Below are 13,126 nucleotides of genomic sequence, written 5' to 3'. Positions count from 1 at the left end.
TGGTAATAAGTAGAATCTATGGAATGAACATCCGATTAACCTCTTACACATTTCTATTTCATTTAGATTTACCAGACAGTAATATCTACTCCCATAGACTGACGATACAGATTATAATGGCATAAAAAATCTGTTTAGCTAGGCGATGGAAAACTAGTATAATTCCATCATGGTCAGAGATACAAGCACAGATAAATTTTCAAAAAACGATGGAAAAAGCAGTGTATGTCAATATGGGAAAGAAAGAGGAATACTATAGAATATGGAACCCCTGGGAGACTGCTACGGACGTCTCAGAGGTGTCCTAGAAGGCAGATCCCCTCTCCCCCCGATAGCGCTCAAGAATGTATGAGATTAGTGTGAATGGAAGTCTATTTGAGGTAGACTGTAGCTACGTCATCACGTTTAAATATAAATATTAAAAAGTATGAAATTATAAAATATTTGTTTTAACAAATGATGATAAGGTGTCTGATATTAAAACATATTATTATAAAAATGTCATGAATCAAATACCATTACCTGATGTTTAAAAAAAATAAAAAAATAAAAAATAAAAAATAGAAAATAAAGAATAAACGTTCAATATCTAATTTGGCTCTCCTTATTTTAAAAAGGCAGGGGAAAAAATGGTTTTAAAGGGAACAACTTTTTAATACATGGTGTTTTATTCCTTTCTCTAAACCAGGCTTTCCCAAACTCTGGCCCTTTAGATGTTGCTTAACTACAACTCCCATGATTCTATGAATGAAATAGATAGGCTGAGAATCATGGCAGTTGTAGTTCAGCAACATCTGGAGGGTCGGAGTTTGGGGAAGCCTGCTCTAAACCGTCAGAGGAGGTGGTAGCGAACGTATATATGCTGCCATGGTTAACTGGGACAAACAATGCTGGAGGTTTAACAAAGAGTCTGTTCTGAAAAGAGGTGCCAACAAGAAGACACTGATAGAATGCCCTGCTGGCTACATTGGTTTCCATGGTGACTGCTCCACTTTTAGTAATTTTAATATTTTTTTTTTCAGATCAATCTGACAAATCTCCCCTGTTGTTTTTTTACTTGTATTTTAACACAGTTGGTAAAGTGCCCCATATGAATTACATATCTCAACATCATGTACATTTTACATGCTAGTAAGGGAATTCCATACACTGTCCCTTTAATCAGAATAATCAAGGGTTTAGCAGTAGTGAAGTACAAGAGCTAGGTGCTCTAGGGCCCCTTGGTGTAGGACCCCACAGCCACAACGGTCAACATGGGTTAATATTAATAAACTGTAAATTATATATATATGTGATGCCAGATATTATTTTAGTTTGTTCAGACTCTTAACGACATACCCCGTCCGCTAAATTAACTGCTAGCATCACAGAGGTTAATTAAAAAAAATGGCACTTTGATTAAACACATTTTATTTCAGCACAATCTCCAGGGATTATAGTGAAAATGAAGTAAATGGTGAAAGATAATTAAAGCAGCAGAGATAGGCCAGTTGTTTGTAATGATAAGGTCTCCCTTTGTACAGTAATCAGATAATTCTGGATTCTATTTTCATTTGAAATTAGTTGTTGATAAGAGAAGGATTAGTTTGTCTGGTTAAGTATAAGCTCTCTATGGAATAGACCAAACATTGTGCTGCTATATTAATGTATTAAATGGGGATCAGTTACAGTGTTTCAGTTAATTATATCTCCCCTAACTGAACTACATTGCAGAATTGGAGCTGAGCGGGCCCATTAATGGACGCACTGCCCGTCTACTTTCTACTTCTGAATGGCAGCACTGGGAGGATGTCAGGTCATCAGGGCCGGTGCCAGGATTTTTGGGTACATAGGCGAAGATGCATTTTTCCGCCCCCCCCACCTCTAAAATTAACATCTTCACCTATGTGCCTCCTAACCAGCCCCTCCCTCTTCCCCGTCCCTTAGTGTTCCTCTCCCCTCCCCCCTCCTTTCCCTGTCCCTTGGTTTTTCTCTCCCCTCCCCTCTCCGTCCGTTGGTGCACCCCCCACCCTCTTAGCGGTCACACTCCCCTTCCTGGTATGCCTCCTACCTGTCTTGTAGCGTTGCGGAGCAGACCCTCTACAGGAGCTTCAGTTTTCTGTAGCTGGCTGGACTGACAGGAAGTGCTCTCTCAGTGACCAGGTACAGGAAACAGAAGCTCCTGTACTGCGCTCCGCTCCGCCACGCTACACTCACTAACAGCCACACACACTCAATGACAAACACACAGACGTCACTGACAGACACAGACTCACTGATCTGACACACACTCATTCATTGACAGACACACACTCAATCACAAACATAATCTCACTGATTTGACAGACACTCACAAACACACACTCATACACTGACAGACACACACATTCATACAATCATTCACAGACAGACACATACACACATACACAGACACACACACTCACAGACAAACACATACACAGACACACACACACAGAAACACTCACAGACAAACACATACACAGACACACACTCACAGACAAACACATACACACACAGACACATACATACACTCACACATACACAGACACACACACTCACAGACAAACACATACAGACACACATATACAGACACACACTCACAGACAAACACATACACACACAAAGACAAACACATACACACACACACACTGATAAACACATACACACACACTCACAGACAAACACATACAGACACACATGTACAGACACACACTCACAGACAAACACACACACAGACAAACACATACACACACACACACTGACAAACACATACACACACTCACAGACACATACACACACACTCATAGACACATACACACACACTCACAGACAAACACATACACAGACACACACACTCACAGACAAACACACACTCACACATACACTTTTAGACACACACTCACAGACACACACACACTCAGACAAACACACTCACACATACACTTTCAGACACACACACACACACACACACACTCACACATACACTTTCAGACACACACACACACACTCACACATACACTTTCAGACACACACAAATTAATAATAAATATCCACCCAGCCTCCCTACCTGGAGAGAGCTGGTGTGGATGTGTCCCTGGGGTCCATGGGGCTTCAGTGCAGCGGGCGGCAGCAGTTCTAATGAGAGGCGGCGAGGGAGCTCTAACCTGTCTGCTCTGCTCCCTCGCGGGCTGTCTGCTGATGCCGGGAGCCGGAATATGACGTCATATTCCGGCTCCCACAGAATCAGCACACAGCGCGCGAGGGAGCAGAGCAGACAGGTTAGAGCTCCCTCGCCGCCTCTCATTAGAACTGCTGCCGCCCGCCGGGGGTCCAGAAGGTGACCTGGCAGGAGGGAGCGCTTCCCTCCTGCCGGTCACCTAAATCTTGCGCCCCCAGAGCCGGTGCGCCCTAAGGCGGCCGCCTGTGCCGCCTTATGGACGCGCCGGCCCTGCAGGTCATACCACTTCCTCCCTGGAATTAAGAAAGCCATGTGGGAGTGTAGAAAAAGTCCACGCTGAAGCCAGATGTGAAAAGTAAGGCAAAGGGGAGGGTGGCTAAAACCAACATATATTTCAATATATGGATGTGTAGTATTGTGTGTGTGTGTCTGTCAGTGCGTGCAGGTATATGTTTATCAGTGTGTGCATGTGTCTGTGTTTAGCAATGTATTTTGTGTGTGTCTGGGAGTATGTGTGTGACATTGCGTGTTAATGTCTGGCAGTGTGCTGTGTGTTTGGGAGTGTGTACATGTATGTTTATCAGTGTGTGCATGTGTCTGTGTTTAGCAATGTATTTTGTGTGTGTCTGGGAGTATGTCTGTGGTATTGTGTGTTTATGTCTGGCAGTGTGTGTGTGTCTGGGAGTGTGTACATGTATATGTTTATCAGTGTGTGCATGTGTCTGTGTGTTTAGTGTGTCCTTTGGAGTATGTATATGTATCACAGTCTGTGTACGTGTGTGTCTCGCAATGTGTGTACATGTGTGTGTGTCTGTTTGTCACAAAAAAAGCATTGTTTCAGTAGGCTACTGAAATAATACTCAAGTTTATACGTATCCATTTCCATTTTGATTATCAACTTATCATTAAAGTAAATCTGTAGTCATCATGCATAATTCAACAAATTCTGAATTATTATTAAATTATATTGTGGCATTAAACAAAGATTGATTAGTTATTTAATTTGGAAGACATTTGTAAGGAATTGAATTATCTGCAATTTAATATTTATTTATTTATTTAAGTTCCTCATTTCAGCATCCCATTTCTTTTCTCCTGTTTGCATGGAAAAAATTAGGTCATACTTTTTGGCATCTCCTGTCTCTTTTTTTTTTTATTGAGATACATAGGAATAAACTAATATAAAATGCGGGATATTATATTACAACAACATTTAAAAATACATATTAAAAAAATGACAGATGGCAAAGAAAAATTAATGGTGAAAATATGCCCCCCCGTTTTATACATGATGAAAGCAGGTTATTAAAACTCTACTCAAATACAAAATTGAAAAATAAAATTACATCTTTTATCTACACTGAATCGTGTTGGACTGGTGTTTTCTGTTTTTCCATGAATTATTAAAGAACACTCTGGGCACCATAACAAGGGTGCGGCCATCGTTGTGATGGATTTTGAGGATTCGAACAATGAGGTTTTCAAGCAATTGAGTGATGCCATCACCTTCTGCAAGAATGCACATGACCCAGTAATGCCTATTAGTAACGATGGACTTGCCAGTGTTGCTTTGCTGTTACGACCTGTCTCACATCATCTGGACTTTATTTGACTGCGTACAGTTCTAGGAACCTGGTCACATGTCAACTAACAACCTCAACCTTCGATCCTCCATGAAGGTTGAGGTTGTTAAAAAGCATTTAGAGGGTGCTGGTTTTACCCTATCTCAGTCCCAATTTGTCCTCAGCCTGCTTAGGCTGGAATTGCATGAGAATTAATTACCTTACAATATGAAATTTTACAAACAGATAACTTCATGGGATTGCAATGGGTTCTAATAGGGTACCCTCCTATGCTAATCTATTCATGGATAACTTTGAACATAAATTTAGGATTTGACAATCTGGTGCCTGTTTGGCTTCGCTACATTGAAAACTTTTGAACAGGTCCTCTTTACTCACTTTATCAGGCAGTTTTTTATTTTTGACATTTACGTGTTTTACAGATATTGGCTTTACTTTTAACGTTTAAACACTTTACTGACACTAGATGGGAAGCTGACTAATCTTTACATACCAATGTATATTTACCTTCCCAGATATCTGTTTCCCACAGCTTAACATCAGTGTCAGTTTTTACACTATTTACTTGTGGGTATCTCCACATCACTTTTTATCATACTATTAAAGGTTATGTATTAACTACTTAGGGCACTCACTTCCTCTCTTTATCTTTTCACTACTTCTGTAGTTCCTTTAGGGTTAACCCCTTTTTGAGTGCTTTTTCTAGGCTTCCAGCTTTCTATTTTTTGTTCACCTATTTAGCAGAGTCAACCAAGCGCTCTACAGAGCACAATACACTGGTAATTAAGGGTTGCACCCAGAGGCCCCCTTCACTGGGCAGCTTGTGACCCCCATAAGATTCCTAGCAGGGCACTAGATTAAACACGCAACTGCAAAACACACGCGAACTGGGCACGTATGGCACTAGTGACAGATAGGGAACCTGAGAGCGATCAACCAACTCCTGGTTAGAGGACAGTCAGTAGAAGCGGGGGGGAATGGTGAATGTCCCTGACATATAGAGCAGCGATACAGCGGGCATCAGCGTGCATGAGAACGCATGTGGGGACAAGGGGTAAGGAGAACGGATTGAGGGGAAGCCTCAGGGTTTATGACATGATAACCGTGTCTAACGCAGCTATGACATCTTATACTATGTTTTGATCAAAATTAATTTTTCTTGTTACTGAAACTTGAGACACTATGTACTATCTAAAAATGTGGCCTATTTGAAACTGTCGATGTCATTGTTTTGCTGCCACAATACAAATAAAGAAAATAAATAAATAAAAACCCAGAGGCACATCAACATAGCCATTACTTATAATTTAAATTGTTTAAATCGCACAATAAAATCACATCATTATTTTTGTTTAATAAAAAAAAAACATATTGTTTAAACACACATTTAGACAGTAGAAAATAGGCTACCCAAATTATATTCGGCAGGACAAATATACAGTTCCATTATTGTTCCTCATCTACCATACTTAAAATATAAAGAGTGATAGATTCACTAAAAGACCTTTAATAGTTTTTATATGAATTGTTATAATTTAGATGAATTGTGTATATGGGTAGAACGTCACACTGACAGACTGACAAACAGACAGACATATTATTTTAATGCTGTCAGTCTTTTCTGTTGATAGTCACATTTCCTGTTTTACAGCTTAATACACGAGAGAAGACTCAGATATTCCAAAAAGCTAAGGCCCGAACAGTGGCGGATCCAGAGCCTGATCTCGGGAGGGGCACTTGTAGATTATTTAAAAAAAATAATCCTAGCACAATAACCACTACAGCTCAGTGTAGTAGTTATGGTGCCAGTAGTGCCAGGATCCCACCCCGGAGTAAGTAGTCATACCGTTTAAGAACAGTTTGACAACTTACCTGGGGTCTGCTGGGATATAGGGCATAGGAGAAGTGGTGTGTGTTAGGGGTGAAGTGTGTGTGAAAGGTGCAGTGTGTGTGTGAGCGGTGAAGTGAGTGTGAGTGCGTAAGGGTGGCAGTGTGTGTATGGGGGCACTGTATGTCTGTGTGGGGCAGTGTGTGTATGGGGGGCACTGTATGTCTGTGTGGGGCAGTGTGTGTATGGGGGGCACTGTGTGTATGGGGGGTCGTGTGTGTGTGTTTGGGGCAATGTGTGTATGGGGGGGCAGCAGGGTGTGTAGGGCACTGTGTGTGTATAGGTGTGCAGTGTGTGCGGGGCAGTATGTGTATGGGGCAGTGTGTATGGGGACAGTGTTTGTGGGACAGTGTTGTATGGGGACAGTGTTTGTGGGGCAGTGTGTGTATGGAGGCAGTGTTTGTGGGGGCAGTGTGTGTATGGGGTCAGTGTGTGTAGTGTTTGTATGTGGGGCAGTGTTTTTGGGTCAGTGTGTGTATGGGGTCAGTGTGTGTAAGGGGGAAGTGTGTGTATGGGGCAGTGTTTGTGGGGCAGTGTGTGTATGGGGCAGTGTTTGTGGGGCAGTGTGTGTGTGGGGCAGTGTGTGTATGGGGACAGTGTGTATATGGGGACAGTGTGTGTATGGGGACAGTGTGTGTATGGGGACAGTGTGTGTATGGGGACAGTGTGTGTATGGGGGCAGTGTTTGTGTGTATGGGGGCAGTGTTTGTGTGTATGGGGGCAGTGTTTGTGTGTATGGGGGCAGTGTTTGTGTGTATGGGGGCAGTGTGTGTATGTATGGGGGCAGTGTGTGTGGGGTCAGTGTGTGTAGTGTGTGTATGGGGTCAGTGTGTGTATGGGGTCAGTGTGTGTATGGGGTCAGTGTGTGTATGGGGTCAATGTGTGTAGTGTGTGTATGGGGTCAGTGTGTGTAGTGTGTATGGGGACAGTGTGTATATAGGGACAGTGTGTGTATGGGGACAGTGTGTGTATGGGGACAGTGTGTGTATGGGGACAGTGTGTGTATGGGGGCAGTGTTTGTGTGTATGGGGCAGTGTTTGTGTGTATGGGGGCAGTGTTTGTGTGTATGGGGGCAGTGTGTGTATGTATGGGGTCAGTGTGTGTAGTGTGTGTATGGGGTTAGTGTGTGTATGGGGTCAGTGTGTGTATGGGGTCAGTGTGTGTAGTGTGTGTATGGTGTGTGTATGGGGTCAGTGTGTGTATGGGGTCAGTGTGTATGGGGTCAGTGTGTGTAGTGTGTGTATGGGGTCAGTGTGTATGGGGTCAGTGTGTGTAGTGTGTGTATGGGGTCAGTGTTTATATGGGGACAGTGTGTGTATGGGGACAGTGTGTATATGGGGACAGTGTGTGTATGGGGACAGTGTGTGTATGGGGTCAGTGTGTGCATGGGGTCAGTGTGTGTATGGGGTCAGTGTGTGTAGTGTGTGTATGGGGTCAGTGTGTGTATGGGGTCAGTGTGTGTATGGGGGCAGTGTATGTTGGGCAGTGTGTATGGGGGCAGTGTGTATGGGGGCAGTGTGTATGGGGTCAGTGTGTATGGGGTCAGTGTGTGTATGGGGTCAGTGTTTGTATGGGGTCAGTGTTTGTATGGGGTCAGTGTGTGTAGTGTGTGTATGGGGTCAGTGTGTGCATGGGGTCAGTGTGTGTATGGGGTCAGTGTGTGTAGTGTGTGTATGGGGTCAGTGTGTGTATGGGGTCAGTGTGTGTATGGGGTCAGTGTGTGTATGGGGGCAGTGTATGTTGGGCAGTGTGTATGGGGGCAGTGTGTATGGGGTCAGTGTGTGTATGGGGTCAGTGTGTGTATGGGGGCAGTGTATGTTGGGCAGTGTGTATGGGGGCAGTGTGTATGGGGGCAGTGTGTATGGGGTCAGTGTGTATGGGGTCAGTGTGTGTATGGGGGCAGTGTGTGTATGGGGTCAGTGTGTGTATGGGGGCAGTGTATGTTGGGCAGTGTGTATGGGGTCAGTGTGTATGGGGTCAGTGTGTGTATGGGGGCAGTGTATGTTGGGCAGTGTGTATGGGGGCAGTGTGTATGGGGTCAGTGTGTGTATGGGGGCAGTGTGTGTATGGGGGCAGTGTGTGTATGGGGGCAGTGTATGTTGGGCAGTGTGTATGGGGCAGTGTGTGTATGGGGGCAGTGTGTGTATGGGGGCAGTGTATGTTGGGCAGTGTGTATGGGGGCAGTGTGTATGGGGGAGGGGAGGAGGGAAGGGAGGCTTTTTAATAAAAAAATAAAATAAAAAATGTATTTAATAAAATATATTATGTCCCCCCTCCCTTCTTACCTTTACTGGGAGGAGGGGGACATCTTTCGTTCCCTGGTGGTCCCAGTGGGGAATCCCTGGTGGTCCAGTGGTTCCAGTGAACTCTAGCCCGCGCTCCAGGGCTAGAGTTCACTCTCGCGAGATTTGGAGCGTTGCCGTGGTAACCGCGGCAACGCTCCAAATCTCGCGAGAGGAGGACCCGGAGGAGCTGCTGGTAACAGCTCCCGGGTCCTCTCTCCCTCCCCTGCCGGTCGGCTGTCAGTAATGTGCCTGCGGACCGGGGAGGGAGATCACTGATCTCCCTCCCGGTCTGCAGGCACAATGCAGGGCTGGCACTTGGGCAATGTCAGCCCTGCACTAGCCGGCAGGGGAGAATCTCGGGGGGGGGCAATTGCCCCGTTGCCCCCCCCCCCCCTGGATCCGCCAATGGGCCCGAAGTTTTCCATTTGAAAAAGGAAATGAGAAAAAAAAAGAATTGAGATTTTGAAAGGAGGTACATCGATTAAATGAATACATTAAATGCGAAATGCATTTATAGTGCAAAATCGCTTACAAGTGGGATAAGTAATCAATCCTTGTTTGATGGATCAGGATTTTAGTGGCATGTTTTTTAGACCAAGCGTGCTTGTTAGTATTCTAGACATTCACAGGTGTAAAAAAGAAATAAGAAATGTTCAATCATTAAAGAAAACCCAACCAAGACATTGTATTCATATTTTTTCTTCAATGTTATTAATAGTTGTTTTTGTAGATATGTTGTTATTGGGTCATTTCCTATGTGTGAGATAATGTGGTTATCATTTTTTTTTTTTTTTGTATTTTCTTTATTTAAAGATTAAAGAACTTTAAATATAATTAAAATCAATACGTGACATATATAGCATATAGAAATACAGAAATACAGCAAAAATATAAGTTGAGTGAACTAAAATGTAATAAAAAAAGAATGAAAAATAATGTTATGACATTTGTGCAAGGAACATATATGTCTTGGATTTCTTATATAAAGGATACCCAGTGTCGAGGAGGTCCACAGAGGGCTTTAATAATTAATAAATAATTATTTGTGGCTTGATTTGCATTCTGGGAACAGGGGGTGGAAAGCAGGGGTAGTTAGGTGGACCCTTTGTGCCCTTGGGGATTGTAAAATTTGACCCCATATTGTTAATGCATTACATAGTGGCAGTTGGTATTACAAATAGTTACTGTTGTAATCCATTCTAGGAAATTAGAGAAAGCTCAGTATTCTCTGAGCAGCATGCACTTTGTAATGATGCAAAGTGGTTATTGTGCTCCGACTAACCCTTTAAGTACCAGCCCTTGAAAGCAATGTTACATTTGTAGCTCTTCTCTGTTCCTAACAATATAGATATGGATCGAATCACTATGTGAAGCGCAGATGATTCATCTTCTCTTAACCCGTGAATCATTCGACCTTATCTGTCTGTATCTTGCATTTCAATCATGCTGCTTAATGACTATTTATTTCAGACCTGAGTGGGATCCAATGATAGGTCAAGTTATTCCTTTTTTAACCATTTATAGGCATACTGCAGTGCAGAGAGAAACGGAAGCTGAAAGACAAAATTACCAGGTACTGGAGCTCCATATTCGAGGTTAAACCCCTGTAAAATATTTTACATTTGAAGTTAAAGGGTTGCTACAACCACCATAACCACTTCTTCCTTTTGAAGTGGTCATGGTGGAAGGCGTCTGGATGTGCAGTGTTTTTTGCTTGAAGCATTGCACATCCATAGATATTGGTAATTGTGTGCTGGGGACAAGTAGCTCCCCCACCACATGTGACTCTGTTCCAGGCTGCCTAATGTCAATTCTGTGCATAATTTATGTCTGTCATCAGCACACACTGCATGCTGCCAACAGACGTAACAGCTTCTTCTGTGTTTCAATCATTGGTTATGGTTGCACATGAGATATGAGTCAATTGACTGTAGCAAATATATATTTCTCTTTATTTTATCTATAGGCACCTAGACCACTTTGTCTCATTGAAGTGGTCTAGATGTGGTGTCCCTGTTCCCTTAACCCTGCAATGTAAAACTGCAGAGAAACTTTAGAGAACTTTAAAGAAACTGCAATGTTTACATTGCAGGCTAAGACTGCCTCTAGTGGCTGTCTATTGAAAGCAACTAGCGGCACTGAGTTTGACTCCATGAAACACCGATGGACGTCATCACGCTTTGCATGAAAATGTCCAGCATTTTCTGAATTCCCATAGGAAAACATTAGGTTCCCCCGACTGGCTGTTGGAGGAGGAGCGCAATCCATCATAGAGGGACAGTGGCATTGGAGTCAGGTAAGTGTTTAACCCCTTAAGGACCAAACTTCTGGAATAAAAGGGAATCATGACATGTCACACATGTCATGTGTCCTTAAGGGGTTAAAGGGTTATTTAACCCTTTATATCACGGGGAGGAGGGGGCACTTTGTATTCCTAACACTATAGTGCTCCTTTAATTGAATTTGTCCAATATCCTGATTATCTTGCATATCAATAGCTCTCAATGTTTATTAGAATGACTTTTACTATTGATATTATTTGACCTCTATTTTACAATTAATTTGACCTCTAGTTTACAATTAAAGATTATGATACGGTTAGTGTACTTATAATCTTAATTTTAGTAATGACAGGAGGCGAGTATTTTGCATTAAACTCTCTTTACTAACTCCACATAGCATTAAAGAAAAGTGAAAAATGTTAACCAATCAAAATGCAATAGGAAGTATACTACACAGTGATGAAGCTCCTCCCCCTCTTTCGGAAGCGACATCATAAACGGATAACAAGTTCTAAAGTCAACACGTCCTGTAACATGCAGCAACGGGTGACTCTCCAATTAACGAAACCTCATGGGATGAAGGCTGATCCAAAAGTGCCCATCCAGAGAACGAACTTTAACATTAGGAATTTACACTGAAAAGAGAACGTGAAATAGGTTAGGCACAGGTCTTTAAACTGGTTGTGGTAATGGTAAAAACCCAACATTAAATTGCAGTAGATGTCTCTCTATAGACTAACAATGGCTGACTATGAGCATGTCATGACACTCCTTAGTTAATATGCCCTTGTGCAGTACTCACACTCACCACTGTTTCTGTTTGGCACTGTTTCTCATTTCTTTTCGTTAAGCACTTCACCTGGCCCTTGTTTAGCACCTATATATTCTGGTTTCTCCCCTCACTCCCTGTCAGATCATTATCCTTTATCCTCTATCCCGTGTCTGCTGTTTCCTGGTTCGGTTCCCCATGATTCTGACTCCTTGCTCCTGTGTCTTGTATCCTGTGTATCCTGATCCTGTGTTCCTGTTCCGATGTCCTTATGGTCCTGTGTTCTCGTCTCTGCCTGGTCCTGTGTCCTGTGCCTCCCGTTCCAGTGTTCGCTTGCAGTGTTCCTGCCTATACTTCATTTCCAGTGATTCTGACCTTGCTGCCTTATTTACGTGTGACCTGCTTTCGGCTTTGCTCCTTGGTGTTTTTTATTTAATGCTTGGTGGCTTAGGATCCGTGCCCCACTTATATTCTGTGGTGGCTGCACGATCCTGCATAAGGACTTTACTTTTGCCTAAGGACTATCAAGTGTACTTTGTATCCGTGTCCCACCTATATTCTGTGGTGGCTGCACGATCGTGCCTTAACTATTTACATTTTGCATTAGGGCTATTTACATGTACTCTGCCTGCTCTATTTATATTTATATTGATTTCTTGTGTGTGTGTGTGTGTGTGTGTATATATATATATTTGTGGCATTGTACATATTTTGTTTTTGTATATTATATCCTTTGGTTTTCTTTAATACATATTTTCTTGATTGCTCCATCCGTCGTGTCCTTGCATTATTTCTCTGCTAAGTTGGTTCCCACATTTAAAGGGACAGTGCTGTAGCAGGGCAGCACCCCTTCATGTCCTTACAGAATGATCTGACCATTTGGAACCAGCAGAGAGAAATGTCTAGGATCACTATGAATAATGTAACTGATAATTATGCTGTTTCACAGCAAGAGTATGGTCCTGTTAAGGACTGTTATGATTAGTTAAAACATATTCAGCGGCAAATAGAAAAGGTATCTACGTTATGCATGTCTACTATAGAAGTCTCTTGTCAAGTCCAGAAATCTGTATTATGTGGATTTATCAATGAACTTCAAACTTTTCACAAAAATATATATGACTCGTTGCTTTCTCAGTTA

Source organism: Pelobates fuscus, chromosome 2 (genome assembly GCF_036172605.1).
Source record: "Pelobates fuscus isolate aPelFus1 chromosome 2, aPelFus1.pri, whole genome shotgun sequence".
Taxonomy (NCBI): Eukaryota; Metazoa; Chordata; class Amphibia; order Anura; family Pelobatidae; genus Pelobates; species Pelobates fuscus.
Note: the sequence above shows the minus strand (reverse complement) of the source record.